The sequence below is a fragment of the Crocuta crocuta genome, unplaced genomic scaffold (genome assembly GCF_008692635.1).
Source record: "Crocuta crocuta isolate KB4526 unplaced genomic scaffold, BGI_CrCroc_1.0 scaffold13, whole genome shotgun sequence".
NCBI lineage: Eukaryota > Metazoa > Chordata > Mammalia > Carnivora > Hyaenidae > Crocuta > Crocuta crocuta.
Genome location: NW_027530007.1, coordinates 1183305 through 1189533, shown reverse-complemented (window position 1 = coordinate 1189533; position 6229 = coordinate 1183305).

Genomic DNA, 6229 nt, shown 5'->3' with positions numbered 1-6229 from the left:
ACGCGGGGCCCGAACCCACGAACTGCGAGATCATGACCTAAGCGAAAGTCGGACGCTCAACCGACTAAGCCACCCAGGCGTCCCTTTAAGGAGTTCAATTTAAAAAGGGATATCAATTGCTATTCTATAGCAGCACTGTCCAACAGAAATATAATACAAGCCATAAAAGTAATTTTTATAAATGTTTATTTATTTATTTTTGAAAGAGAGAATCCCAAGCAGGTTCCACGCTGTCAGTGCAGAGCCCGACATGAGGTTCCAACTCATGAACCGTGAGCTCATGACCAGAGCCAAAATCAAGAGTCGGAACACTTCACCAACTGAGCCACTTGGGCGCCCCCATAAATGTAACTTTAAATTTCCTGGTGGCCATATCAAAAAAAGGCAAAAAGAAACAGATGAAAGTAATACAATTCTTAAAGCTAATATATCCAAAATATCATTTCAGCATGTCATCAGCATAAAAATTATTGATGTATTTTCCGTTCTCTTTTTGTACTAAGTCTCAAAGATGTACCGTGCCTTTTCCACTCACGGCCACCTCAACTCCGACTAGTCACATTTCAGGTGCTCTAAGCCACCTGTGGCTGGTAGTTATTGCATCGGACAGTGCAGTGCCATAAAGCACTAGTACTTGGAATGTGAGCTAAAAGAGACTGATTAGTTCCTGAGATCATTCATTTTATTTCTCAATTATATACTGTTCCTTCCCTCAGTGAGCTTACAATCTAAGGGGAAATACAAATAATCAGGGAACCACAGTAAAGTGGCCATCATAGGGCTCAGCCCAGACTGCTACGGGAGGAACACATATACCTATCCTAGGGATGTCCTGATTATCTCAGAATTTTTTATATTATATTAGAACTAAGAATTTTTTCAAAATTCTTAGTTTTGAAACTATCTGTGAGATGCAGAGAGGAAAAAAACAACAACTAGGGAATAACTGGTTGTGTAAAGCTTTTAAGTACGCCAATGCCAAGGAAAAGGCTGCAGAAGGAAATGTCATCCTTCAAGGGAGAGGAAACCCAAGGATCCCTGATGGGAAAACTACTATGGAATGTGTGCCCGCCCCTCTGCGATGATGGGGAGGGAGGCTGGCAAGTAATTCTCATTCTCAGGAAGGAACCACAGTATCTTCACGGGGTCTAAAGCCCACGGGCCCATCTGCTCCAGGCAGAATTCAACCAGAATACTTCTAAGTCCAATATCCTGAGTCTTGGTAAGGGCTTGCACATGTTAAAGTTGGGGTGGCTGAAACTGGGCGTGGGGGTGGGGAGGGCAGAGAGGATGAAACCCAAGGATGGAACCCAGCTCAGCTCTGGGGACTGGATCCTTGAGAGATCCCCAGGGTGCAGTGCAAGGGGCACACACCGGCGCTGCTCCTTTCTGAGGACAACCTGTAGGTGGCTCGAAAGATGGGGTGACTGCGGGGCATGGAGACCCAAAGGCGCCCGGCGGGACCGGAGCTGATGGGCCGCCCTTCGCGGCACCAAGGACACACGGCAGGCTGAGTGGTCTGGGGGTCTCCTGGGGGTCCGGAAGGAGGTGGGTGCTGCCTCGCCGGGTGGGGGTCAAGGGCTCAGACGGCGCCCAAGTCCGTAGGGACCCCACGGACAAGACGGGCGACTTCCCGGCACCCACCCAACGGACCAGGCTGACCCTGGGTCTGGAGATCCCTCCACCTTAGAGGGGTCGGTGCCAGGCCCCAGACTCACCGCGCGGCTTCGGCCGAGGCCTCAACTGCCGCCACCTGTGCGGGTACCGCCGCTTCAGGCCCCGGCCCCACCACCCGCCTTCCCCGCTGTCCTCTAAGCCGGGCGGGAGGGAGGGCGGACTCCCAGCGCTGAGGACCAATCGCCAGGCGTAAGGACAAGATGGACTAGAACGCCGACCAATAGAAATGAAGGAGAAGCGAGGCTTGGGACCCGGCTTCTCTAGGGGGCGGGGACTGTTCAAATAGACAAACCAGGCGGCCAGTGGCAGACGAAAGGAGGCTTGAAGGAGGCCTACGTCCACTTGGGAGAACCAATCAGCCGTGAGTTGATTTCAGCCACTTCCACGCGCACATCCGGTGCGTCGCTACTATTAGTCCCCTCTGCCTCGGCCCTGTGGCCGTGCGGGTCCTGGTGTGCGGTACCGCTGTAGTCAGAGTGTGAGCGACGTGGTGCCCTGTCTTCAAAAGAGCAAAGCTGTGGAACTTTGGGACTAGTACTGCTTATGCACCCGTGATTTCTCTTCTTTGAAATGCAGTGTGCGTTTAAAAGCGCTTTTAGGGGCGCCTGGGTGGCTCAGTCGGTTAAGCGTCCGGCTTCGGCTCAGGTCATGGTCTCACGGTTCGTGGGTTCGAGCCCCGCGTCGGCTCTGTGCTGACAGCTCAGAGCCTGGAGCTTGTTTCAGATTCTGTGTCTCCCTCTTTCTCTGACCCTCCCCTGTTCACGCTGTCTCTCTCCCTGGAGCTTGTTTCAGATTCTGTGTCTCCCTCTCTCTCTGACCCTCCCCTGTTCACGCTGTCTCTCTCTCTCTCTCTCTCTCTCAGAAATAAATAAAACACTAAAAAATAAATAAAAGCGCTTTTAGTTAGAATTTCCCTGTTTTCCAAAATGATCTAGCCTAGAAGATCATTCCCATAACCAAGTTTTAACTGAATGACCTACTCCTAAATAAGTAGTTTTAAAGCAACGTCACTTAAAAACATCCAGGGGCTCCTGGGTGGCTCAATGGGTGGAGCCTATGGCTCTTGATCTAGGATCCTGAGTTCAAGCCCCACTTTGGGTGTGGAGCTTACTTACAAATTTTAAAAAATTAATTAAAATAAAACATCCTCTCAAACATCAAGAGCAAAAATGGAATTTGACTACATCTAAATTTTTGTATCACAGTTATAATCAACAAAAATTCCTCTCACAGTAGGAGTCTAATTAAAACGATGCATTCATATTAAGGAAAATGTTTGGAGCCACTAATGCTAATAACGTAGATTAATATTTACTAAGAAGGGAATTTGTTTAAAAAAAAATACAGTCTTTGGGGCACCTGGATGGCTCAGTGGATTATGCCCTGGAGTCTTGACTTTGGCTCAGATCATAATCTGTCTGGTTGGTGAGATGGAGCCTGGCATCGGGCTCTGCACAGAAAGTGCGGAACCTGCTTGGAATTCTTTCTCTGCTCCTTCCCTGATTATGTGGGTGCTCGCTCTCGCTCGCTCTCTCTCAAAATAAATATTTTTTTAAATACAAGCTATACAACAATAGAAGTATAATATAACCCCTTATAAAGCATGTATATACTTCTTATGTGTCTATTCATAGGGGATAGGGATATACAACTAAGATGTAATGGAATGTGGAGAGGGCATACTTTTTTCTTTATCCATTACCATCAATGACTTGCATAATAAAAAGTGTCTAAAATACCATATGACTTCACTCATTTGTGGAATTTCAGTAACAAAACAGACAAAGTTATGGAAGGAAGGAGAGAGAGAGGGAAACAGACCATAAGAGACCCTTTAGGATAGAAAACAGACTGAGAGTTGATGGAAAGAGTTGGGTGGGGGATGGGCTAAATGGGTGATGGGTATTAAAAAGGGCACTTATAATGAGCATTGGGTGTTATATGTTAAGTGATGAATCACTAAATTCTACTCCTGAAAACCTTATTACATTATACATTAACTAACTAGAATTTAGATAAAATTTTGAAAGGAAAAAAAGAAGTGTCTATTGAAGATATTTAAGTTTCCAGAAGTTCTTAACTGCCAAATTAGAGAGGTTTGGCAATATTCTGTGGCTAACAAAACACTTTGGCAGATTCTTCTTTTATACATACTCTTATTCTCCCTTTCTGTTACTCTCTGTACTGTTCTGCACTTTTAAAAATTTTAGCAGATCTTGGAGATACTTCTTAGTTTATAGAAAGCTCCTTTGTTCTTTTGTTATTATTATAGGCACATAGTATTTCATCACATGTAGGTACCGTAATTTATTTTTCCAGTCCTCTGTTGATGGACACTTGTGTTGTTTCCAAATTCTTAGTATTACCAATGATGCAGCAAAGAATGCCTTTGTACATATGTGATATTTCCCCCACCAGCTATAACAAATAAACACCCAGAAATCGGATTACAGGGTCAGAGGGCAAATGCATGTATAGTTGACAGACATTATCATATTGACCTCTACAAGGGAGGTACTAATTTTCATTTCCACTGGCATTATATGAGGTTTTTACCACGCTAATGTGATAAGGCCCTGTTTCCTAATTAACAATCACATGGTTTTATAACTACAGTAATTAATACATTTGTAGGTCTCTTTTCAGTTTACAAAGAGCGTTCTTATCATGTTAAAATGATAAGTAAAATTTACTGAGCACTTACCAAGTATCAGGCATTTTGGTAGACATTATAAAGCAGTGGTTAAAAGAAACATGGAGTCTAACTGAATCTGAAATTTCTCTCCAACATTTACTACCTATATGACCAGGTACTTAATCTCTTTATAACTACTTACTTATCATAAAGTCAAAAGGATTATAATGTACTCACCTCCAGAAGTAATGTTGTGGAGTTAAGTACTAATACATGTAAAGTACCTAAAACACTCTATGACACATGTGAGCAGTCAATAAATGCTATCACTCTTATTCCTGAACATTTCTGTGAGGCATATTGTATTGTTCAGACTTCACACATACATAAGCTGAGAGAGAGAGGGATTGGGTTGTAGAATTGATAAGTGATGGAGCCAGGATTTTGATATATCTGCTTCTTCCTCTTGTCCAAACACTTGGGTTTGGCCAGCATCACAGGTATGTGCCAGGTAGTAGAGTTGTAAATGTTTGACAGCCAGCTAGCTGATAAGGGAGGGGGCCGGGTGTGTACGTACAGGGCTTGCTTTGGGGCTGTGTGAGGCTATATTGCTCTGTCTTGAAATTTTTAATGATTTTTTTACCAAGGAGCTGCACATTTTTATTTTGCACTAGGTACCAAAATTATGGAGTCTGTCCCATGTACGTATATGCTACATGCATATTATAACTTTCACCAATATAAAGGATGTATATAGCGTATAAGTTATAAGTAATAATAAAATACACAATGCTTTTTATTACAAATTCCATATGGCTAATTGATTCTAACAGTATGTTTTTTGAATTTTTTTTAATGTTTTTTTTTAAATTTATTTCTAGGAGAGAGAGAGAGAGCGTGAGCAGGGGAGGGTCAGAGAGAGAGGGAGTCACAGACTCTGAAACAGGCTCCAGGCTCTGAGCTGGCAGTCAGCACAGAGCCCGACGCGGGGCTCGAACCCACGAACTGCGAGATCATGACCTGAGCGAAAGTCGGACGCTTAACCGACTAAGCCACCCAGGCGCCCCTAACAGTATGTTTTTTGGATATCGTGTAGCATCCCAAGCTGGGAGAGATGAGCAGTAGCACATCATTATATCATATTTCCACGATGCAATAGACAACAGACAAAAAAAGGTAAAATGGAATGAAATAATTGGGAAGTAATGAGTTTTGTTAGCTTTGTTTTTAATATAATTTATCTAATTGTAAGTTTGTACAATTTAATTTTTAATAATGGCTGTGCTTAATGACCGGCTCAGAAGATTTCTAAAAATGGAACAATTGACTCCCTCCAGCCCCAATGAGCTACAGCTATGGACCATAAGCTTCCAGAAGGCAGGCCATGAAGACCCATAGCTGGCCATGAGATATAGTGGGGAGGAAGGTGGTTATTTGCATGAGTGAGTAACCTAGAGTATGGATAAAAAGGCAGGCAGGACAATACATGGCAAATGGTACTTGTTCACAATAAAAAGCGGGAATTATTGCTGTTGTGATTATTACTAGAGCTAATAATTTCTTAGACATCATTTCCCATTCCGGAGCTTCGTTTCCCATCTGAAAAGTGGCAGGTAATTCTACCTTTGTCATCGCCCTCAACGCCCTCCCCGATCTTTGTCCATTTTGTTCACTGCTGCCTACTATAGTAGGTGCTCAATAAATGTTGAATGAAAAAAATGAATGAGTCCTATTTTGGTGATTGGAAGCTCTAGGTAAGTCGTAAAGCGACACGCGGTCGAGGTTGTTCTTGTGATGCTAAGTGAGGCTGTTTCCAGGGAGTCTGGGAGTAGGTACCTGTGGGCCTCAGCCCCTCGGCGGGGGAGGGGCGTGGCCGCCCCGCCCAGGCCCCAGGCCCCGCCCCCTGCCCCGTCCCGG